The sequence below is a fragment of the Pygocentrus nattereri genome, chromosome 11 (genome assembly GCF_015220715.1).
Source record: "Pygocentrus nattereri isolate fPygNat1 chromosome 11, fPygNat1.pri, whole genome shotgun sequence".
Classification (NCBI taxonomy): Eukaryota; Metazoa; Chordata; class Actinopteri; order Characiformes; family Serrasalmidae; genus Pygocentrus; species Pygocentrus nattereri.
The window spans coordinates 30,236,199-30,261,881 of record NC_051221.1 but is presented as its reverse complement, the minus strand read 5'-3'; the positions used below and the strand labels follow the sequence as shown (position 1 = coordinate 30,261,881).

The 25,683-nt window shown below is 40.7% G+C and overlaps 1 protein-coding gene across 15 annotated transcripts in view; it reads left to right on the top strand.

The window, feature by feature from the left end:
• The first annotated feature begins 10,034 nt into the window (after positions 1 to 10,034).
• Positions 10,035 to 25,683, top strand: part of LOC108428399 (neuronal cell adhesion molecule-like) — a 108,952-nt gene continuing 93,303 nt past the window's right edge. For 14 of the 15 annotated variants that reach the window (XM_017699361.2, XM_017699365.2, XM_037542528.1 and 11 more), the window contains exon 1: positions 10,035 to 10,117. The gene's annotated coding sequence lies outside the window, so the exon portion shown is untranslated. Of the gene's footprint in view, positions 10,118 to 10,251; positions 10,276 to 25,683 lie in introns of those variants that run through there. The other variant, XM_017699353.2, reaches the window with a different exon arrangement.

Sequence of the window (25,683 nt, the reverse complement as noted above, 5' to 3'; positions counted from 1 at the left end):
TTTTCACCTGGGTTAAACATATTTAAGGTGCACAATTTGACCTTAAAACCACTGTTGTACCTTTGAGGGAACGTTAACATTGTTTGTACATTGATGAACGAAAAATGTCCTTTTATTTCTAACAGTGTGCTGTGAACTCTGAATGGCTTTACATCTTAACCAGTTAATTATGCAGAAATAAAAAAGGAGTTTCTGGAAAAATGGAAATTTGGGTTACACTTAAAAGTACATATATACAGCCAAACATAAATTTTATATATACACACACACATACACACACTGCTCAAAAAATTCAAATAACACATCCTAGATATGAATGAATGAAATATTCTCATTGAATACTTTGTTCTGTACAAAGTTGAATGTGCTGACAACAAAATCACACAATAATCAATGGAAATCAAATGTATTAACCAATGGAGGCCTGGATTTGGAATCACACACAAAATAAAAGTGGAAAAACACTACAGGCTGATCCAACTTTGATGTAATGTCCTTAAAACAAGTCAAAATGAGGCTCAGTATTATGTGTGGCCTCCATGTGCTTGTATGACCTCCCTACAACGCCTGGGCATGCTCCTGATGAGGTGGCGGATGATCTCCTGAGGCATCTCCTCCCAGACCTGGACTAAAGCATCTGCCAACTCCTGGACAGTCTGTTGGTGGATGGAGCGAGACATGATGTCCCAGATGTGCTCAATCGGATTCAGGTCTGGGGAACGGGCGGGCCAGTCCATAGCTTCAATGCCTTCATCTTGCAGGAACTGCTGACACACTCCAGCCACATGAGGTCTAGCATTGTCCTGCATTAGGAGGAACCCAGGGCCAACTGCACCAGCATATGGACTCACAAGGGGTCTGAGGATCTCATCTCAGTACTTAATGGCAGTCAGCCTACCTCTGGCGAGCACATGGAGGGCTGTGCGGCCCTCCAAAGAAATGCCACCCCACACCATTACTGACCCACTGCCAAACTGGTCATGCTGAAGGATGTTGCAGGCAGCAGATCACGCTCCACGGCGTCTCCAGACTCTGTCACGTCTGTCACATGTGCTCAGTGTGAACCTGCTTTCATCTATGAAGAGCACAGGGTGGCAGTGGCGAATTTGCCAATCCTGGTGTTCTCTGGCAAATGCCAAGCGTCCTGCACGGTGTTGGGCTGTGAGCACAACCCCCATCTGTGGACATCAGGCCCTCATACCATCCTCATGGAGTCGGTTTCTAACCGTTTGTGCAGACACATGCACATTTGTGACCTGCTGGAGGTCACTTTGCAAGGCTCTGGCAGTGCTCCTCCTGTTCCTCCTTGCACAAAGGCGGAGGTAGCGGTCCTGCTGCTGGGTTGTTGCCCTCCTACGGCCTCCTCCACGTCTCATGGTGTAATGGCCTGTCTCCTGGTAGCGCCTCCAGCCTCTGGACACTACGCTGACAGACACAGCAAACCTTCTTGCCACAGCTCGCATTGATGTGCCATCCTGGATGAGCTGCACCTGAGTCACTTGTGTGGGTCCGTCTCATGCTACCACGCGTGTGAAAGCACCACCAACATTCAAAAGTGACCAAAACATCAGCCAGAAAGCAGAAAGGTACTGAGAAGTGGTCTGTGGTCCCCACCTGCAGAACCACTCCTTTATTGAGTGTGTCTTGCTAATCGCCAATAATTTCCACCTGTTGTCTATTCCATTTGCACAACAGCTGTGAAATTGATTGTCAATCAGTGTTGCTTCCTAAGTGGACAGTTTGATTTCACAGAAGTTTGATTTACTTGGAGTTATATTGTGTTGTTTAAGTGTTCCCTTTATTTTTTGAGCTTATATATATTGATTTTTTTTTGGTGGTGAATGGTGGTGATAAATGGGCAATACTGGTCATTGCACAAATTAACAGTTGTAGGAACTTTGATTTTCATAGGTAATAACAGAATTAAATTAAAAAATAAAAGATTGGCTAGAAAATTTCACATCCTTTGAGGTTTGTAACAAGGACTGAATTCCTAAATGAAAAAGTAAGAAATAAAGAGCATGTTTTTTTCTCATATTTGAGTAGAAGTACTACACAATGATGTCAATAATAATTGATTAAAGTACAAATCTTTGAAATTAATGCTGAAGTACAGTAAAGAAATTCAACCCCTGGTTTTAGCCAGTGAATGGTTGAATCGTGCAGCACTCTATGTGAATTAGATCTCACCCTGAAATTGTAGAAGTTATGCTTTTGTGTTTGAAGGCATGTAGGGAGAGTAGAAACAAAATGAGTCCAGTTTGAGCTATTTGACAGTTCTAAAGAAATGTGTAACCAATGGGGTCCTTTATCATCTGATTTGTTCCTCTGTGTGTGTGTGTGTGTGTGTGTGTGTGTGTGTGTGTGTGTGTGTGTGTGTGTGTTGGGAGGCTGTTACTCTGTGTTAGAGGAAATATATTGTTTATAAACACACATGAGCAGTGGTCTCCTCTCAGATGTGAGACTAGCATATCTATAATGTGACAGCTCACATATTCTAAGACAGACTGCCTAGTCAGAGCAAACACAGCTGTAGCTTAACCCTGCAAGCAGCTTTGCTCAACAGTTTTACTCACAGGAACTGTCTACCCTCCCTGCAGTTTGGGTTCAGCTCCTCTCTGACGAAGATTGAAGCTGTGTGTATTTGTCTGATAGAGGTTTTATTTGCTCAGGCTGGTCAGAACCTTCAGTTTGCCTGTTAATGCGATGGAATCCCAGTCCCAGAGATTTCCAAGATCGAATCTTGCTCGGAGCAAAGTCACTTACACTTATCATAACACATCATCTGAGCTTGAGAAGTGAAGGAGGTTTCATTGTGTCACAGACACTGTTATGCAGTTATATGCAAAAGTTTGAACACTCCCAGTAAAATGGTATGTTAAAGTTAATACAGCCCCTACAGAGAATGAACTTCCATCAATCCATCCATCCATTTTCTAAGCCGCTTCTCCATCAGGGTCGCGGGGGGGTGAGAATGAACTTAAATGACAATAGTTCTGCAACATTTGGTGGACAATTTCTATTTATTTGTTGAGTTTAACATTAAAGGTGCAGTGTTTATGATTTAGGGGCATCTAGTGGTGAGGTAGCAGATTGCAACCAACTCCCTCACCCCTCCCTTTCCAAGTGTGTAGTAGAACCTATGGTGGCTGTCAAGTGCTAAAACTATTAAACAACAAATTGCTTTTAAAATGGCATTTTAAATTACCTGTCCAGCAGAAAACAGACAACTTTGGTGTCACTCTGAAAACATTTGTCCCTCATCAGTAATTTGCATCTATGATGATTTGCCCTCCCTCGCTTTTTCTTTTACTAAATAATATATATAAACCTTTATTTGTCATAAATTTAGTTTCTCAAACTTCTCACAACACAAAATGATTAGCCACCGGCAGCAGCAACCGCAGATTCTTCTTTCTATGTCTTCCAACCAGTGCCATAGCGCCACCAAAATCAAGCTGCTGCTGTAATGTAAAAATGTGAAAAGCACTCTCTAGAGACAGTGTTTGGTTTGTTAAGTATTACAATTGCAGCTGAGCATGAGTAAAACTAACAAGTTTGGTAGATCAAACAGCCTGCTTACATTCAAACTAAACAAGTTAATGCTGCTAAAGACTAAGTGTATACTGCTGAATACCTTTTCTGTAACAGTGTGGAGTGGCAAGTCTGTTGCATGGAAATTATAGGCCATTAACTGCCTAGTGTCTCTGAGATGATACTTAAGTATGATACTTGCTGAAAATACTCAAAAATACTCAAGGGCCCTGAGCATCACCCTGAATCAGCCATTGTTTATTTAATTTCCTGTCAAATGGCCATTAAGATAATCCACTTTCATAAGGAAGGAGAAAGTCAAAGGAAAATAACCGAAGTTGCAGGAGTTTCCACAACCAGAGTTTCGAAAATAAACAAAAAGTACAGAAAAAATTAGACTGTTAACAATCATGCAAGACCTGGTAGACCACCAAAACTGTCACCATCAGTACTTTCTGAGTTTGGATCATGCCTTCACCTGAGGGGGTGAGACTGTAATTGAGGTAGGGAACAAAATTCTGAGAGCACCTGGGCAGGTTCTCCTTGGAGCTAAAAGGCTAGACCCCCCCTTTTGGATGGTTTCAGGCATGGTCTGCTCCTCATTTTTCCGTAATTCCACAACTCTATTTAAAGCTTTCACCCTTGAGAGACCGAACAAAATCAATGTCCACTCTTGTTTCAGATTTGGAAAAATCCACACAAGTTTCTGTCCATCCTGTTCAGGATCTGAAAAAAAGACTAACTTTCAAGAAGCAGATACTGAAAAAAAATCAAAGAAGAAAAGCCACAAAGCAAACAAAGAGGCTACTGTTCACAGCACAATGGACTGACAGCCCCATATTCCAGACCTCCATTAAAACTATACCATAGAGCTTCTAAATCAGGAGTGAGTATGCCTGCCAATTTTAATTTTAGAATTGTATTCTAAACATTACATTTTGTTACTAGAATACTTCAAAATCAATTATTTTATGTTCTCATGGACCTTAAAACTCATTCATGGACCTCAAAAATCATTTGTACACTCTACCAACTAATACCACCAGCAGTCAGCATTATTGCTTTATGAGCTGTTTCACATTGCTCCAGTCAGTGCAGTATATTGCTCAGTACTGCATCGACTGCACGCTGTGTCTGTAAATCCTGAAGAATAAAAACAGTGCGGAGTGTTGGATAGGCCAATATTGGCTGCTGGGGTGTAATAACATGACCAGCTCACAGCAAAAGCAGCCGTGTGTGTGTGTAGCGTGTGTGTGCTCAGCAGCACGATTGGTTTGTGCTGCATTGATCCCCTGAGCGGCTCCGGAGCAGAAGGAGTATTGGGGATTGTGATGCACCCTTGGCAAAGCTTAGGGTGCTGATTCATCACTGAGCTTCCACAGGGATCAAGGGAGGCAATCAAACAGGCAGTGATTATGAAAAATGCAGCAGCTCCTCTTCTTTTCTTTCATTCCTCTGTGTTGCAGTCTGTGCAGCTTCTTCCCCTTCAGTCATTTCGTGGGGTGATCAATGTGCATCGTTCAGGCTAGCATGGCTTCTTTCATTTAGCCTAATGACTCAGTTGCTGATCTTCTGTAAGCTGATCAGCCGCTCAGGTCTGTGCTAGGCAATTGACTTGTGCTGCAGTTTAGGGTTACTGACTCATTTGACCCTTTCTGGGCACTGTGACATTGTACCACATTACTGCTGCAACATCTAGTTCTGTTCCCAGTTAGCTTTGAAAGATCTAATCCGAGTTAAAAGATACAAAAATATTCGGGGTTGCCTAAACTTTTTGACTCTGTGGGGAACGAAAGTGCAAAGGGGCCAAAAGGACAAAAGAATATGCAAATAAAAAAGGCATGGATATTTAAAATTGAGTTTAAAATGGCTTTTTGTAACATTATATTTTACTTTATATTACAGTTTATTTTGTTACTTAAATACTTCAGAAAACACGGCAAGAAATGGTATCATAGCAAGTGAAAACATCTTAAAGCTAGTCAACATATATAATATTTCTCATTATGAGAATATTATATGATTATCCTGCTCAACCAGTTTCTGTACAGTTTTAGTTGTTTTAGGTACATTTTATCTAGTGAGAAGGTGTCTTATTCCATCAGCAGTTACAGATAATTTTGCTTATTTTAAGAAATAATGGTTGAAGCAAGAACTATTATGTGACAATAGAATAAGATACTTCATAATATATAGTTGCCTAAAACAACTAAACTTGTCTAGAAATTAGACAGTTTTATAACTTGGTTATGTGGTGGTGCTGTTGGTAGCGCTGTCACTTAACAGCAAGGAGGACTTGGGCTCGGTTCCCCAGACAGGTGACCAGATTCTTTTCTCTGTGGAGTTGACATGTTCTTCCCGTGTCTGTGTCGCTTTCCTCCAACAGTCCAAAGACATGCAGTTAGGCCAATTGGACATGCTAAATCTGCCCTGCGATGAACTGGTGACCTGTCCAGGGTATATTCCGCCCAGTGACTGATGGGAGAGGCTCCCCGGCAACCTAGAAGGATAAGCAGTTTAGAAAGTGTGTGTGTGTGTGTGTGTGTGTGTGTGTGTGGTTCTATTTAGTTCTGCTATCAGTCTGGTCAGATGAGATACATTTTTGGATAAGCTACTGTGATCAGAATAGGAAGATCTCAGATAAGACACAGGAAGAGATTCCTGATGAAAACTAGCTAACTGAGCACTAAGATTTAGAACTATGTATAATAAGGGATTCATTTCCCCCATATTTTATGTATTGACTACATTCAAGATATTTTTATTTCTATCACTGTTTTGCAGTGTAAAAGTAAAATAAGAATATAAGTTATATGTGTTTGTTCTCTAACTGGGTGAAGGGGGGGTGGAGTTAGAATAACTTTCTGGTGAGCCACCTTTGAGCTGCGCTGCACCTCCAAGTCTATATAACAATTGATAATGCACACCAGCCCATAACTATTACATTATAGCATAAAATCCTTTTGTCCGGTAAGTTTTGCTGACTCCAAGTTGTTATATGAAAGTATTTGTGCTCTGAATGACATTCTGGTCATTGTTTTCTACCAGTTTGAGTGAAGAAAAGCTTTCGCTTTATGAGGCCTAATTAGTGCACAGGGAATAAATTCTGTTCTCATTTACACCTTAGAATTCCACCTGAGCCTACATTTAGATGTTTGAGAGTGTTTGTAAAGCAAAAATTAGATTGCTTTCCAAGGTAAGACGCACGAGAGTCCTTTGATCTCCATCAAGAACTATGTTTTACAGACTGCTGGGTTTTAGTTGGAAAATGGCAGTAACTTCCAGTGCTCAGTTTGGTGCTCCTCATTAGGAGCTGCTTTCCAGTGCTTGGCTTTGTGAGAGCCATTTAGCGCTGGGAGAAGAAGAGGGCTCTTTCTGCTGGGTCATGTTTGAAGCATCAGGAGAGAGAGACAGAGGCTCATTCACATATCAGCACGTGGCACATCGTGTGAGCCTTCTATGACGTGGTCTACAGATATCTCACATGGTCAACACGGAAAATAAGGCTGGATCATTTTAGAGTTAACAAAACGTGTGTTTGAAAATCTCTCTCTTTCTCTTCCTGTGTCTCTCTATACTCTTCCCCCTTCACTCTGTCTCACGCTCTGTCTCTCACGTCTACTTACTCTCCTGTGTCTGTCCAGCATTCTCTCTCTCTTTCCCTATTATCTCTATCTTCCATCTCCCTCTCTCCCACCTCTTTGATTGTCTCCCCTCCTTCAATCTCTCCCTTCCTGCTGTCTTCCCTGTCTTTCTCTCCATCTCTACGTCTTTACCTCCTCTCTCTTTCTGTCTTTCTCCACATTTCCTAGTTCTCTCTCCCCCCACTTCCCTCTTTTATCTCCCCGCTTGTTTTGCTCTCTCTCTCTCTCTCTCTCTCTCTCTCTTTCTCTTTCTAGCCCAATCTATCTCTATTTCTTTTCTCATTCCTTTAAATCTCATCTGACATTTCATCAGCTTGACAAACAACTTGCTCTTGGTTCCCACATTTGGATCCCCTCTGAAACGCTCTGCACACAGCTGAACCCTCTGCAAACTCTCACTGGGCAGATGGAATAAAATGGAAAATCTAAAGGTTGAATATGCAAGTTACTAATAAAAACGAGTGCTTTAATTGGATGTAGATAGCATGCAGACTGTCTGTAGGCAGTTGGAGATGAAAGGCAAGGACAATTAAGGCACTTCCTTTTGTCAGCTGTGCAGCGGATATGGGTACACGTCCCATGATCCCTTGCAGCCAATAATGAGAGGTGCCTGAGGGGCTGGTGCTAGTGAGGCGGAGAGAGAGAGAAAGAGAGAGAGAGAGGACTGGCGTTGAAAATGGAGAGATGGTTAGAGTGGGCCATGGGAACAGAGAGATCCCTCTGGCCACAGCGCCGTTCTGCCAGCCAGCTATTCTCTCAAGCCTGATCAGTGTGATTATTCAACATCCCCCCACCCCCCCAGACTCTCTCCATCTCTCTCTGTCTCTCTCTCTGTGATTCTCTCTTTAAATCTCCATCTCTGTCTCTGATTCTCTCTCTCTCATGAGCATAATCTTTAGGCTTTGCTATCAGTCTCTGATCAGATGGGAGTGGGCTGAGAGGAGAGGTACAGTTTTGGATAAGCTGCTAGTTCTTGTTGTAATCAATGGTCAGAATTGGGGAAATTATAGATAAGACACATAACATTAGAACTGTGCATAAGAAATGAGTGAAGGACTTTAATGCCTCCATTTGAAAGCTACTTTTAATTAATAAAACAAAGAAAAAAACAATGTAATTTGCTTTCTTAGTCGCTGCTGTTGTCTCAGACAAGTTGATGCTCTGAAGGCCACTCCACTCACTAGCATCTAACACTAACTAAAACGTGTATGTTAGACTTCTGATTTAAGATTTCACAGTTATGAATAATGAATATATCATGTTGCAGATTGTGCAGGATTTGTTTGAATGCAATTACTGTGATGAGATGCATTATGAATGCGAGGGAGATAAACAGACCCCAGGGCTTCTGCAGAGGAAGCTAACAGGGGAGCAATGTTGTTAAAAACTGGATCTTTCTGTGCGTCTCGGCTGAGCAGTCGTGCCAGTATCTGTATGAGGATCCCAGTAAAGAGTTCATCACCATGGGCTCCAGTGCTGTCAGCGCCCCCACCCAACTAGAGGGGACGCCACGGGGACTGAGAATTAGAACTGTCCATGAGAAACCAACTCATTGCAGAACGAAAACTCCCCCTGCTCACGGTGAAGCTGCTGAAGCCCTGCCTGGTTCCATAGGCTAAAATGAATGTGAGGCCCTCATCGAACCTTAAAACATTATAGACTTCTGAATTATATTTTAGAAATTATTTCACCTCTGGTCTCAACATTTCAGGACACTGGAGGATGTGTGTGTGACTTTTTTTGGGTGTAATTTCCTGTCAAAATGTCCATTAAGTACAAGTTGTTCATTTTCAAGAGATATTTATGAGGAAATTCAATATAAGATAATCCACTTGTATAAGGAAGGAGAAAATCAAAGCGAAATAAGCGAGAAAACCAGGAGTATCTAAAATTATTAGAAAGATGTAGAGAAAATGGGGCTCCTAGCAATTGTGCTACCATGGACCACCAAGCTGTCCCCATCAAGTAAACAGAACTTGAATCTTCCATCTTTGAGAGAGAGGAGAAAATCAAGCTCTCCTTCAGATCTGAAAACATCCACAGCTGTTTCTGTCCATCCTTCCACTGTGAGAAGAATAACTCAGCACTAAGTCTGAAAGGCTGTGTAGCTGTCAAGATGCCCTTACCGAGAGAAAGCAATAGACAAACAAGAAGAACATTTGCAAATCAAACGAAGAAGCTGCCGGTGGTCTGCCAGACGTCTGCCAGACCTCAACATCACTGAATGGGTTTGGGATTATTTGGACTGTGAGAAGCAGAAAATACAACCAACATCTAATACTGAACTTTGGAGGTGTGGAAAAATATCCCTGCAGATTTCTTTGAAAAGTTAGGTCTTCTAAACAGAATCAAAGCCGTAATAAAGGCAAAGAGTGGACTCTAAATGCTGAAACTTTGCTGTTATATTTAAATGTCGAGGCTTCTGTATAATTTTTACGTTAAACATGGCTTTTACTGTTTCATGATGCTGAAAAATGAATAACTAGCACTTGATAGTCGCTTTGACAGACATAAACACGTCGGGGGGGGGGTGTGTGTGCAGTGCTGTATGTATTTACCTCTTTGTGGCGACCCAAATTATGTCTCCAGCATGATGGAAAACATCACAGTGTTGACAGTTTAAATGCCCCTCAAAGACAGAATAACGAACTTGTGTAGTGAATGTGTGCGTACGTGTGATTTCAGCGCACATAAACGTTTCAGTGCGTGTGCAGCTGACGGCATCACGGCTGAGCGCGGTGTGGGACGGTGACCTGTCCGGCCAGTGCGGACAGAGAGGCTGCAGAGCCGGAATGAAGTACGCATGCGCAGAGGCGCTCTTACAGAGGGAGAGAGGGAGAGAGAGGGAGGGAGAGAGTTGAGAGGGAGGGAGAGAGTTGAGCGGGAGGCAGAGAGAAGCGCAGGAGGAGCAGAGAGGGCGCGCGGCTCGCTGTGTGCAGGTAAGTGTGCTGTGTTGTTTTCTACTAGAGTGAATGAGCTCAGAGTGTGTGAGTGAGTGTGTGAGTGAGTGTGTGAGTGTGAGGGAACAGAAGGTGAAGCTTCGAGACACTGAACACGAGGCTCGGCGGTCGGGCGGCGCGGGGGTCTTTCACAGGAGGTTTGTGTGATAGTGCTACTTCACTGCGTTCTGTCACTTGCTAATGTGTGTGTGTGTGTGAGTGAATGGCGGTCTGAGAGTCGCTGTCCTCTCGGGGGTCTCGTTGTTTACACCTGTAGTGCTGCTCGGTGTCGTTGAGTGAACAGAGGGGCGGTTCTGGTTCAGCTGAGCTGGACGCTGATGTTTGACATGCGCGCACGTGACGGACGCAGGTGCGCGCGGGCAGGTGCGCGAGCCCAGCGTCCACCGCGCGCGATCAGCATCTACAGCGTTTATGAGCAAAACCGCAGCAGCGATCATGAACTCCTCTGGCCGGTAATCGCTGACTCCCGCTCCTGTGCAGACAAACTGTTTTCAGTCGGTTTGTATCAGCCCGTTTTTAAACGCTATGTATTTATTTGTTTATTTATTTTTTATCGCGAAACTCACGCTGTGTGGGCTTGACAACATGAAACGCGCTGGCACCTCGTCAGTGAACAATCTACTGCCTGTTTAAATGCCACGAGTTAAACAAAGTGCTCCACTGAAAATCCTAAGGTAACCAGCCGTTTAGCGCAATGAGTTATACGTGATCATGCTGTGATGTGCTGGAAGCCTGTAGGTGTAGCAGAAGCACTCAAATACAGCACGAGCGCATCTCACATTATTCAAGTCATAAAACTGCAACACATACGATACACGATATGCATCACGATATTTTGTTTTCTGAGATTTAATAAGTTGGAACAGACTACAGAGCACGTAGTGTAATAATAATAACGAACATATGACTACAATGTTTTAGAAAAGTGTATTATGGCATAATTTACCATGATAATGAAACGATATTGTCGTATTGCACAGCCCTAACTCAACATCTTTAACTGAATATTGAATACCTTTAGACATCTGCAGCGTAGAATGAACATGTGCCGTGTTTAATGTACATCTACAGTGATCAGTGGACATGTAGAGATTAAAAGGACAATAATCTACATTGTGGGCTGGGCAGTATGACTGTAACATACTATATTATATTAAAGTGATAATCGTCTCACAAAATGCTTTTCTGTTCATATAAATTCTGTAGGTATCATCAGTGCGTAAAGAACATGGACCACCTACACATTTCATTAGAAAGAGAGCATGAGTAGCAAGCATGCAAGTAAAGTTTATTTATACGACACTTTTTAAAACAGGTGTTGTCACAAAGCAGCTTTACAGATCAGTATTACAGAAAGAAAAAGAAAAATCCGGGTCCAAGCCCTCATGAGCAAGCCAGTGGCAACAGTGGCAAGGAAGAAGAAGAAACCTTGAGAGGAACCAGGACTCAGAAGAGGAACCCATCCTCCTCAGGTCGACACCAGATAGCAAACATTGTTAGCAGAAAGTATATTAGAACAAAGTGGGGGGAAAAAGCAGTGGTTAATTTGATTCGTTTATGATTATGCATCTTAGTCCTGTTTGGCTGGATTTAGTGCAGCGCAGTGTATAAAACATTGAATAAATATCATTGGACTCATGGTTTTTCATAGCCTTTGTGAATGTGGCCCTACTGGTCCAACTCATTAATCCTCAGAAAAGCTAAATAACACAATACAGCTGTGAAATGTCTTCCAGTAAGCCTTAAGTATATGTGATGTTATATTTTTGCCATATTGCCCACCCCTAGAATTACCCGCAGTGTTAATTTAAGCACGGCTGAACGCTGAGTGAGTTCATTCACTGCTGTGCGTTTTGTTGTGTCCTATTACTCTTCACAAAAGTGTGCCATCCCAGATGGTAGTGGGTGATTTCGCATACTTTTCCATACTATGCCTTACGATTGACTGCAACTCATTAGGCAGGAATAGCCTGGATTTAATGCATGTCATTGTCAGAGTAATTATGCCACATTTCAGGCTGCGCATCATTTTCCATCACAGTATCGTTTCTCTCATGATAATGAAAATGTCAGCAGTGACTGTATGGCTGCTGTGCTGTTTCTTAATGTCTTTTTACTGACACTTTCAAGCAGCATGCCTGAATTCCAGATAATGGCACCCTGGACAATACCGGCGAATTGGTGCCCCTACCAATTCACCTACGCTTTCTGTATATAAGAAACATTACGATATAACGTAGATATATTTTGAGAACCAGTATGTTATAATAAGAGGAAATTTCTTTTGAAGAAGTTGTTTACAATTTTGTTTTAAGAATTAGAATCACACCCCCTTAAATATCAGTTCACTGAATTTACATGTATATAATACAAAAACATGATACCTACATATTTTGTTAATTGTTTTTTATATTAATTCGGTATACTATTGAATCATTAAATGCTAAACACTAAAATGGAACTGCCCATGTCATAAATATCTTGTGCTTCATTGGTCCCTCCACTGTTTACGATAAATGGTTCACGTCAAAGCCTTGGTATTTTCCTTCAGACATTAATTCTTCAGCCAAACAATCGCTGGTCTGCATAAAACATTCCCACCCTCCCCCTATCTGTCTTCTTGAGTCAGTGCTTCATTCAGGGTGACCCTCCCACACACACACTGCACACCCAAACACACGCCGCACACTCACCCCGCTGCATTCCGTTACTGGGTCAAATCACCCAATTAATACAATGCAAATGACGAGCGCCGTGCTATTGTCTGTTCACTCTTAGTGAAGAGCCTGTGTTTTTTCAACAGTTGCTTTTTAAGCACTTGAGACAATAGTGGCTCCCACTAACAGCAACTGCCAAAAAAGACAAGAGAGGATGTGTAGCTTTGTCAGCTGTTCTCCTCTGTCGAGTTGTAAAATGTGGAATTTTAGAACATTTTGAACTTGAAACGTTGGCACTGTTAGTAAGTGTTTAGTGTAGAATTTGGTTGAAGTTTGGAAGTATTTGCCGGATGGTTGTTCCTGACCTTAAAGACCCTGTCTAGCCAGTGTTGTAAACTACTGGCCTGGCAGATGGGCCAAATAAGCAAAGGGATTGAGATGCTCTTAAAAGACACTGACCTACATGTATGTCAGACAGTTTGTATGTGTGTGTGTGTGTGTGTGTGTGTGTGTGTGTGTGTGTGTGAGAGTGCCCCTGTATAAGGCAGGGGAGTCACACATACTTCATGATTCAGAGACACTCATGGTACAGGCGTCACCGTGGTCAAAGGCTGAGAGATCACACTTGCAGATCTAGCCTGAGAATGGCTCGGAGCCCCTGGGAAAGAACCATGCTGTAGGAGGAAGACCCACTGTGGTAGCTGGATATGAATGCCACTTATTCCACAATGTGGGTCGGGAAGGCACGCCGGCTATTTTGCCATCAAGAAAAGCCAATCATCAGAGCCTTGTGTTGTCTGACCGTCACTGGCCCTAGACTGTCTCTTCTTGAATAAAGGACAATGCGGCTTATACAGCCACTCTGCAACTGTTGGTTTGAGTGATATCATTATGAAAGAACTCTGAGGAACAAATTGCATCACTTTTATGTTTAGCGGCCTTCTGAGGGTCACAATGGCTAGATGGGTCTTTGTGGCCGAGATGAAAGGAGTGGTGGAAATGCACCAGAGAATTTTCCTCCTGCCTGCTCTAGTTTTGTCACAAAATTTGCTTTGTAATCTCTTCTGAAAATTGCTGAGTATAACTGGCTGGATGTGTTTTGAGGACATGAAAGAAGACAGAGCTACTATTAGACCTTGGTAACAGAGAGAATAGATTTCTCCAACAAGCAGTTTTTAAAAATGATAGCCCTTTCTCACTGTACATCATGATATGGCATAATATGGCTTCGGATCCTAATGTAGAATGTTCCATACCCTGGTCAAATACCGATGTCCATTTCCCTTTCCCATCGTGTAGTGATACCTGCAAAAGGTGGAGTCCTGAGGAGTTCTGGTGATTCTGTGATGACTGGTTTTGAACAATGATTTCAGAATTTTTAGCTGTAGTTACATCTTCGTATTCTGCATGTTTGATACTCTGGCGAAAGGGTAACCAAATTCAGTAGACATTCAGCAAAATTTCTTCCAGCACAGATTTTTTTTATGATTGAAGTTTTGGTGCATGTTTACTGAATTTGGTCACCCTTCTTACAAGGCAAAAAATGCCAAATACAGTTTTTTTCCTTTGCTCTTTATTCAAACAGTTTACGCCATAGCAGAAAAACAGTAAAAATGTCAGCTGTGTGGAACATTTCAGCTTTTCTACAGGTTTACTTAGACAAGTAATTTGTAATCACTGTTCATGCCAAGTATCAAGAGGGGAGACAATGCCCAAGAACATCTCATCATTTTCAGATTTGGTACCACATGAAAACACATCTTGATTGATATGTGGAACACAGTAAAACAACAGAAGCATGAAGGAAAGTCCCTGCTAACACACCAGCGCCATCTGTGCCTTCAGTTCAGTCATTTACAAGCAACAGAGCCAAAACACAAGGTATAACTAAAAATGAATGGAATTCATTGCCTTGGATTACCAACAGTTCTCTGTTCTCAAGCACATTGGATTTCATTATACATAATGTAGCCTACTAAATATATTGTAGTAAGTTTTTATTTTAGTAAGTTTTTCTATTTTGATTTTATTTATGGTCAGTTTTTTAGCTCTTCAGTTTCGGTTGTCTTGAATTTTATTTTCAGTTTCGTTGCATCATTTTAAATCAACCTGGGTATGGAAATGGAAATGTCAGAATGTGTGTTGATGAATTAGTAACCATGCTTTGCCTTGTTTGGGGGTGGAAAAGTGCTGTCGACATATGCCTGTGGCTCACGATCCTGGTCCTGGACTACCACTGCCTTCAACATTATAGAGTTTTTCCTGCTCTAGCACACCCACTTCAACTCGAGTGGGCTTACTAATTAGCTGAGTAGTGGATCAGGTGTTTTACTGCAGGGAGAAACACCACAATATGGTTGGGACCTGGGCTGAGAACCACAAGCATATGTGATGGTCATAGATCAAAGATGTGAGTGAAAGCCCTCGTGTCAGGATAATGGAAATATGTCTGCATTTATTGCTCCTACCGTACACACATATCCATGTTTTAGACACACACACACTTGACCTCTCATGTACAGATGTCCAGTTTTCTCCATACTGTATATTCACTCATACACACAATGGACTGGCACATCTGTGGGATGAGCATGAGTGGTGTCGGGCAGGTTTTCTTAATTAGGCTTTCACACTTGGTTAGATATGACGTGTAATGGGGATCGACCCAACATCTGCCTCTGCTGCTGTTTACATCCTACTGCTGTAATAAATTAACAAGGATGGATGAAGACTGATGGATTAGAAAAACACCAACCAAGGAGGAGATAGTAGAATGTATTAGCTGATGGCCCCAGCTGACAGTTTGAAAGAGCTTGAACCTGATCTTGGTGTGAACGTGAAGTTACCTAGCATTTAGATGATGTTGCTTCATATTTTAATCTTTGCCTTATATGTACATTACTTTTATTCAGTGTTGCTATTAAGATGTACTTACAAGAGTATGCATTAATTAATTCCATAGTGAATTACACAATGACCTACATTCACATTTGAATCACATTCTTTATCAACAGCTAAAAGTCTGAACATCTGACTTTTTCCATTGGTTTCAATGTCAACAAATGACACATGGCAAAAACAAAGGATATTTAATATTTGCAAGATCATTTAGTCATTTTTCATCAGATTCTAGTCATAAAAATATCTGCATCAAAGTGTAGTTTCATTGTACATGATAATTTAGACTGATCAGAAACCTGTAGACTTTCTTACCATGTTAGCAGCCCTTTTTATTTTTAGCTCAAATTACTCAATAGCTTTTGTTCCTATGCCATGTTATGAAGTCCTTATGTCAGCTCATTAACATTTTATGTTAGACAAGTTAATTTCTGTATTACAAACAGAGAGTTGCTCTGTTGCCCTGTTAGGCTGGCCCTGGAGAGAAGATTCTTCTCTTGAAGTGATGTGTGATGCTAATTTTACAAGACACTCTTCCCCCCATGTCACTTTGAAAGGTTAACTCTCTCTGATGTCGGGGGCTTGTAGCAGACCAAAGCACCCACCCAAACATATTTAAACTCCACATCTCATTTCATAGAATGAGCCCTGAAGGGATGCATCTTTCAAAAGCTCCTGCATTTTAGGCCATCATTCCAGAAGATACTTTACCCCACTGTTAAAACTCTGGGATGAAGGTCTGTGGCCAGAGGTGGTGTGCTTTTACTGCAGCCCACAGACTCTGTAATATCAGAGCGGTTCAAGTAGAGATATGAGTGTATGTCTGTAGGTGAAGGTGGCAGAGTTTTCAGTTCTCTGTTTAAGTGAAGTGTGTGTGTCTGTCAGGTGAAGGGTTGCATAGCTGAATGTTCTCGAAACAGAATGGAGGTTTTGGGTTGGTGAGTGGGTGAGTGGGTGAGTGGTTAAGGGTGAGATGGGATGAACTTTCCCCATACTGAAAATGTTTAACAAGCATGCTGAAATGACTAAATTGATAGATTTTTTTAATGAACACCACCATTTTACATCAAAACCAACCATAATTTGAGTAAACATGAAATGATCACTGCATTACCGCTGTTTAATAGGAATCCAGGATTATACTGGACCAATATTAAGACTGGACTGATATTTCAAACTGATATTTGCTGACATATTAATTGTTCTGCAGAAGAGCAGAATCTCCTCTCTAAGGCTAAAATGTCTGCAGTTGATTCATTTTACTGTACTTATTTTGTACTCCCCCTATAAATGCATCAAGTGATTTAAGTCCCAGTACATTTTATTATGTATGGGTATCAGTATCCATAGATATGGAAAATATTGGATGTTTTGTGTCTCTTTTATTTTAACAAAGTGAGAAAAATTCCATGATTTTGGCCCTTAAAAAATAAAAGTTCTAAAATTATTATTGGCTTACATTTACATATACAGGAAAAAAAACCCTTGCCATTGGAAAGAGATCTTTACACTATATGGAGGTTCTTTTAAACTTTTTAAAAAAGGTTCTTCATGTTTGCATATCCTTCTGACAAAAATAGTTTTTTGGGGGAATCATCCACTAAAAAGTTTTTTAGGAAACCAAACGTGAAGTGAACTATGAAATCACTTCAGAGAACTCTTTTTGTTGTCGTGGTGCAGGATTTACAGGTAGACTACTTCTTTTTAAAAAGCTGGTAATTATACACAATTATCAGAATTGTTAAACTTTGAAAGGATGTGATCATAATTGGGCTTTTATATAGCAGCATACTATTAAATCTAAAAACCATGGTGGTGGTGGTTCTTGGGCTGTGGGCGCGGGGGCTGTGGGTGTCAGGGGGCAGTAGTGGGGAAAAGCACAGGGATCATATACTTCACTGGGACATTGGAAAGGGTAAAGGGGGGGCCGAGGACAAAGCAGTTCTGTTTTCTCTCTCTCTTCTGGCGGGGGCCGTTGTTCTCACTTCTCTTTTTGTGAAGAGGGGTATTAAGGGAGGGGGCCGAAGGGACTCAGACACATCACAAAAGGAGCTGTGGTAGTTTCTTTCTCCAGGGCTTCCCAGGCTGCCCAACCGCACTCTAGACAACCTCTGGGTGACAGATGTTCCAGCAAGGATGACCAGAGCCACAGGTCATAGAGGCGAAGGTGTTTTACTGCCTTTACAACAGAGAAAGGAGAGAAAGAAAAACTGGGTAATGATGGAGGAACTGAGAGGAAAAAGTGAGCTGGAAAGAGTCTGAGGCAAAGTTGAAAGCATGTTGGGAAGAGATAAGAAGAAAAATGTTTGTTCTTCTTGTACTGTGGGTGTTATGATGTGCACAGCATGTCACCTTACAATTTCAAACACTCAAGAGACAGACAGAGAGAAACAGAGAGAGAAAGAGAGACCAATCTTCATATTTGCACCTCCTCACATTTGCATAAGCTTAAGTAACCCCCTTTTCTCTTTACACACACACGTGCACACACACACACACACACACACACACACACACACACACACACACACACACACACACACACACACACACACACACACACACACACACACTTGTTTTTATACCTTGTCAGGACATGTCATACATTTATCCCTATATTGTCCACAATGTATAACTGTAATATTACATAAATATGTAATACTGGTTGTTTGGTAGTGCTTTACTAAAGGGCAGTATTCATAAGGCTACACAACACCTTCATAAGCCTTCCATAACAATTGACATAAGCCTAAGTAAACTTTTATAAAGGCTTTTTTACACAAATATCAGATGTCATAAAAGCTGCTCTTGTCCATTTTAATGTTGTTTCACTTCAGCAATTGTTATGATTTTCTTATGACGGATGTTTGTTGGAATAGCCTTTTTAAAAAACCTTGTGTAACTTTATTTCAGTTGTCATGTAGCCTTGTGATCGCTGCCCTTCAGTAAAGTATAATCTAATTTTCTGAGCCTAATCATAAACCTAACTTTAACTTTAGGGGCAGTTCCACAGATGTTTAAAGAAAGTCATTAAGAGTGTTTTGATGTGAAATGGTGCATTGTAGAGATAAGTTTACCTCAGATTTTTTTACATTGGTGATGATAGGAACCGGGCATGGTGATGTCTACAATGCAAATGTAGCCTTTTTATTTGCCATCCAAAACCACCAGTGAGCCTGCACAGGTGTTCTGATTTTTATACATTGTACGCCTTTCCAGTTTGAAAAAATAAAACATGCTGTTTTTACAAAGAAGCTTTACAAAGTCAGGACCAATTTTTCTTGCACAGTGTAGGTCACTCCTGCCCTAATTTTCCAAGGTCAGAACATTTTTGTCCTGAAAATGTACAAAAACAAACATACACGCAATCCCTCTGGTCCCATAGAGGCTCAGCCTACTCATGTTATCTAATTGCTCAGCAAATACAGCAGCACATCCTATCCCAGTTTTCAAGCAGGAGATTTAAACGGTAGCTCTGCCAAGAAAGGGCAAAATGAACCTAAGGCTTGCTCCCCCACACAAAAGCACTGTAACACAATTCAGCCCTGTTGCACACTGCATAGAAAAATTACCAGGCTGCTATATACATCTAGGCTATGTTCACAAAGCAGCTTTGAGTAAGTAGGAGAATTTGCTGTATCTGGGACAGTTTGGTTTTAAGGATGTGGGTACAAAGTCCAGCGTGGTCAGAGCAGAGCATGATTTAGGACTAACACTTGTTCTGCTCAGGGCCTTCAACCCCAGTTCATGAGTCTTGCACTGTACAGGAGAGCATAGATGTGAATAAATTTTGGTGCAGCGCATTGGTTGTTTGTGCTAAGGGTGGGCAATATGGAAAGAAATAATATGTAATCTGAAGGTATTGCGTTTAGATAATAATCTAACAGACAGATTTACTACAGTACAGTACACTCATGTAGTTGATCTAAATCTTTCTGTCTTTTTTAGGAGACAGACAGTTGTTCAGGCAACAGCAGTGATGTAAAAAAAAATATCATGATACTGGTGTGATATGGCAAAAACATCATACACATCAACACTCCCAGGCCTTTTCACAGTAAACGAGATGCACATTTAAATTTTCTAAGGTTTGTTAAATTGGAATAGACAAAACATAACCAGCAGCACTTTTTTTAAAAGATACTAAGATACTCAGAAACTAAGAATTCAGTGATTTTTATTCAGTGTTATACAAGCTGGACTGCAGTGAATCACTCTTAATTATGCTATCTTTATAAGAGAACAGGCAGTTGGTCAATTCTTTTTAAGTGCTCATGATAGCCACAATATGCTCAGGTATGCTCAATAATGATAAACCGTTATACTGCCTACCACTAATACTAGTAACATTGTCCTGTTGCCTTTTTGTAGTTCGCACTGTATTGTGAAGAGTCTGTTTGTGTCACTAATGGCCAGATTTGTCCATTAGGCTGATATGGTTTGAACCGGCATGCAATTAAATGAAAGTAATAACTTGGATTTGGTGCACTCAGACAGGTTTGGCCCATGGACAGATTGAAGCAACAGGGAACATCACAGATTACAGATGGTATGAGATGGCATGGGGTGATGCAGGGAATCTTGTGGAGTGATATGCATCTTCTTATGCATGGAAGTGTGTGTATATCATAGCAGTACGAGAAAATCTTAGAATTTTTTTTAGGTCATTTGAAAACTTTTGCTTTAAATGGGCCAATAGAAACAGCCCAAAATCACTCCAAATAAACTTGTGTAAATCCATTGGCTATATGAAATTAAGCATGTTTTTTCCTTCTCCTATAAAATTACCGTTTGGAAGATGTGAGGCTTTCCTATGACAGAAGTGACATGTCATACATTCACCTATGTGAACATGTGTGCATCTGAGGCAGGTTTGTGACAGCGAGGGGTTTTTAATCCTGTGTGAATGACAGTTTGAATCTCCATACCTTTCCCTGTGTCACTGCAATCAATCAGATTTTCTCCTTTTCTGTGCTGACACACTCTAGACTGTGCCAATAACGTCATGGAGATATTAAACTGGATCAAATATGCATTCAAACCAATAACTGAGAGGAAGATAGGGACAGACTACATGGGGCAGATTTACACATAGCTCAAAAAAAGGCAAGTTAATTCATGTGTCTGAAAAAATGAAATAAATGAAAGAGAAAATGGTGTTTGTTAGCGTGCTGGTCTTGGGTCACATTGTTCACATGCTTTTTTTTGTTTTGACCATAGTGTGGATTGCTGTTGAGAGAAATTAAAGAAAGAAAGAAAACACTTTGCAGTTTCACCATGTTACAGAAATATGTCTTTTAGCTGGTGATGGAAAATGAAACTACTTCTCGTGTTTTTGTCCTGCTGATGCTACACAGCTGCGTGTTTAAAAGCATAATCTATACGCCCATAATCTTTCTCTCTGCTTGGAAATGATTAGAGAAGATTGAGGTCAAAAACCCATTAGAATCATAACATTAACACCACAGAAAAAAAAGAGAGAAATAAAACCCTGCTTCCCTCTCTGTCAGCAGCCAATCACAGGAGAGGGAGGAGGCCACAGGGAAGGAGACATTCAAACAGTCCAATCAGGGTATGTTTCTGGACAATAAAGCTTAGGGATACAAGCTGGGAGCCTAATTCAGTCTGTCAGCTATGACAAATTCTGCTTTTTTGGCACCATGTGTTCAGAACCATGTTTACGCTCTCAGCAAAAGTTGCCCATTTCACTGATACAAGATCAGCTTCACCTGCCCAGATACAAACCTTAGCTGTAGTAACTAGAGCAGGCACATTTATGTCATATGTGGTAGTGCTAAAGACACATGCACATATTAAAGCAATATGCTGTGGGGAATTGTTTCTGTGTTGCTGGAGCAGTAGGTAACAAAGCCTCTCTTATTATTGTTGTATTATTTTCCAATTTGTGGTTTAAACAGACCAGAAGACAGAAAGAGCATAGAAGAAAAAAAAGAACAGAAAATGCAATTTATTCACTGACCCGAAAACAAAACAGACACGACACAAAACAAACAGAAAACATACAAAAAAACACTACCCACCATGTTTTGATCTGCTGCAAATGGAATACATGGAAATAAAGCTTATAATCAAACGAAGAACAAAAGAGCTATTTGAAGCTGGCCTCCGTCCCTCATTCACAGCCATTTGGCAGCCTTAGGCTCTTCTGCTACTGAATTCACTATAATCTCTTCAAGTGCTAACTTCACTCATTGTGGAGGCCTCCACTTCTGTCTTTTTGTCTCACCCTCTTGCTCTCGATCTCTTCATTAACATCTACATCTGTCTTGCTGTTGTGCAGGGAATTTTTTAAAAGGTATTATGAGTAAAGTGCTGGTCTTGGGTCATTTTGCTCACATGCTCTTTACTACAGAGCATCTTGTATAATGCAATAATAATCTTTAGTAAACTATTACTAGAATAATAGAAGAGCACTTAGAAGAACCTTTAAAATGTAACATTTCTAGTTAAATAAATCAACATTTTTGTAAGTACATAGTATAAAATATGATTGTTTTCTTATTGCATGAGGGCATGGGGTTAGAGCGACATTCTGGTGGGCAAAACCAAATGTCCTCACATGTCAACTTTGGCTTACAGGCCTCACTTTGGCTGGTCCCGTCTCATACTACTTATATCAGGGGTGTCCAATGTTATTTGCCAGTATGGCTGCAGGTTTTCTGTCCAACACAATCACATGATCAAATGCCTGAGATGAACTGGTTAAACTAGTGGCTTTCATGGATAAGACTGGACACACCTGACTTAAAGGATCTCTAGTACTGTATGTCCGAGACCCATTTAGGTACTATTCCTAGTACTGAGTGTTATAGAAGGTGAATCTTTAGTATTATCAGCAGGAGAAGTACTTGTAGAAGCTGAATCAGTGATATTATCAGCAGGAGAAGTACTAGTAGAAGCTGAATCTGTAGTATTATCAGCAGGAGAAGTACTTGTAGAAGATGAATCAGTGATATTATCAGCAGGAGAAGTACTAGTAGAAGCTGAATCTGTAGTATTATCAGCAGGAGAAGTACTAGTAGAAGCTAAATCTGTAGTATTATCAGCAGGGGAAGTACTAGTAGAAGCTAAATCAGTAGTATTATCAGCAGGGGAAGTACTAGTAGAAGCTGAATCAGTAGTATTATCAGCAGGAGAAGTACTAGTAGAAGCTAAATCTGTAGTATTATCAGCAGGGGAAGTACTAGTAGAAGCTAAATCAGTAGTATTATCAGCAGGAGAAGTACTAGTAGAAGCTGAATCAGTAGTATTATCATTATCAGCAGAAGTACTAGTAGAAGCTAAATCAGTAGTATTATCATTATCAGCAGAAGTACTAGTAGAAGCTAAATCAGTAGTATTATCAGCAGGAGAAGTACCAGTAGAAGCTAAATCAGTAGTATTATCAGCAGGAGAAGTACCAGTAGAAGCTAAATCAGTAGTATTATCAGCAGGAGAAGTACCAGTAGAAGCTAAATCTGTAGTATTATCATTATCAGCAGGAGAAGTACTAGTAGAAGCTAAATCAGTAGTATTATCATTATCAGCAGAAGTACTAGTAGAAGCTGAATCAGTAGTATTATCAGCAGGAGAAGTACCAGTAGAAGCTAAATCAGTAGTATTATCAGCAGGAGAAGTACCAGTAGAAGCTAAATCTGTAGTATTATCAGCAGGAGTAGTACTAGTAGAAGCTGAATCAGTAGTATTATCAGCAGGAGAAGTACCAGTAGAAGCTAAATCTGTAGTATTATCAGCAGGAGTAGTACTAGTAGAAGCTGAATCAGTAGTATTATCAGCAGGAGTAGTACTAGTAGAAGCTGAATCAGTAGTATTATCAGCTTCTCGTTCTAGGGGTATGTCCTCTGGCTGCTCAGAGTTGTTTTGAGAATTCAAAACAGCAGTCTATAGTCCTGAGGTGTACAAATACTGTCTTTAGTTTGTTTGTGTCTGCACTGTGTTTTTGACATAGTCTCTGGAGCTGTCAATTCAGACTAACATACATTTCAGAAGAGGGCATTGTTGTTTTAGAAGAGGGCCATCAAGTCCTCTAGATCAAAGTACATAAACCTCTGATTGCTTGATGGGAAAATAGATACATGATTGCTTGATTATATGTGTCAGACAATATCTGTCGTTTGTGTGGTGTCACTTGGCCTGTGCTTAAATGTATGTGTGTGCATCCATACCAATATGTGTCACCGTCTGACTGTCCATATTTCATTCCTCAACTCTTACCATTGAAATGCTGTATTCACATTCTGTTCTACTAATGCAGTGACAGTGGGCTGAATTATTAAACATTTGCTGAGAAATGACACATATTGTTAAAGAGGTTGGAGTGCCTCAGGCTTACAGTTAGATTTCTCCCTCATAATTGTTTGTTAATATTTGTCAAGCATAAACAGACTCATCAACCCCATTGTAATTAGCTGTATTTGAAGGAGGCAGGTTAGGAAATGCTGGAAGATCCAAAACAGAGAAGCAAAAAATTGATGCAGCCGCAAGTAAAGGAATACTTTAATATCAGAAATCAACATGTGCAATTATAGCATAGACAGCTAATTATTCTAATTATTACAGGGGACAAACCAATTGAACACTACTACTATTTGTCTTGCTATTTCACAAAATAGTGTTGCTCAATCATGACTGTTACTTGAAATGTGCTGAAAATACCCAGATCACATCTTCGTGTCAATTCACCAACTCCAGTTCTGGTCACAAAACTGTATTGCTATATCAGGCTAAGGTAGGAAACAGTCACTGGAGTGGTACCCCTTTGTCACTGGGGTAGTACACTCAACAGTACATCATAGTACCTTTAGTGAGGGAACATAATAGTACCATAATAATCTATTGAAAATATATATCTCTAAGCTGTATTGACTCCACACACTCCGTCTCGTCTCCAGGCTTTATATTTTATTGTTCTGTTTAAAACATTGTTATTAAATACATAATTTTGCCTGAAAAACGTATTTACGGTGCACAATTGGATCTTAACACCACTGTTGTACCTTTGAGGGAACATTTACATTGTTTGTACCTTGATGAATGAGAAAGGTACCTGCACAGAACCTTTATTTCTAACAATATACTCCTGGCCGGTCATCTAAAGCTTAGTAAATACTGAAAAATTATAAGTTGCAGTCTGATATTGAATGGATATGGTTTTACATTAGATTATCTATCTGCAATGTCTTCCATGAGCTAGCTTCAACTTCTGTGGTTGCCATGGTTTTAGGAGTTGGCCTGAGGTTAAAACAGTCCATTTTAAGGACGAAGTATTGGAGACCTCTTCAAGGTCGGCTGGGTCTCAGGAGGGTCTCTCTTTGCTCTGTTTACTATATCTCTAAAAAAGAAACTCCCTTTGAACTAGACGAAATGTGAGAAACATGTTTTTCAGAGAGACTGTAGATGAAGCATTCTGGTGTTATTGATCTACTGCAGCATCAGAGCCATACACCTGCTCTGTACATCAAACCATTAAGACCAAACTGATCTCAGATCATCAACCATGAGCGATTCCTTTCAATGCAGCATCTCTAGGTAAGCTGCATACATCTTCAAATCTGTTGCTGCACAGGCTGTCGTTCTGTGTGCTTTCGGCCTTGACATCCCTACACCGTTTGACAGGAGAGTGGGCAAGAAGGAGTAATGAGTAACTCATAGTGACATTGCTCACCAGTACTGTCAAAGTGTACCTTGAGAAGGGAGAGGATGTTGCAGTGTTGCTCATCTGGACCCCTAGTCATACATGGCATAAGGGGTAGGACTTTGTGGTCTTGGAGATAGGGCTGACGTCTCTGCTGTAAAAGTACTGCGTTAGCTAGATTAGTTAAACAGAGTTGTCTGCTATTGTTATAAGCACATAAAGATGGAGACTGAGAATTTGATAGATCTCTAGGCCTAATCTTACATATTGATAACTTTTCATGTGAGTTGGATCTTGTGAACTCCTACAAATTTGCAAGCGTGAGGTGGTTTTAG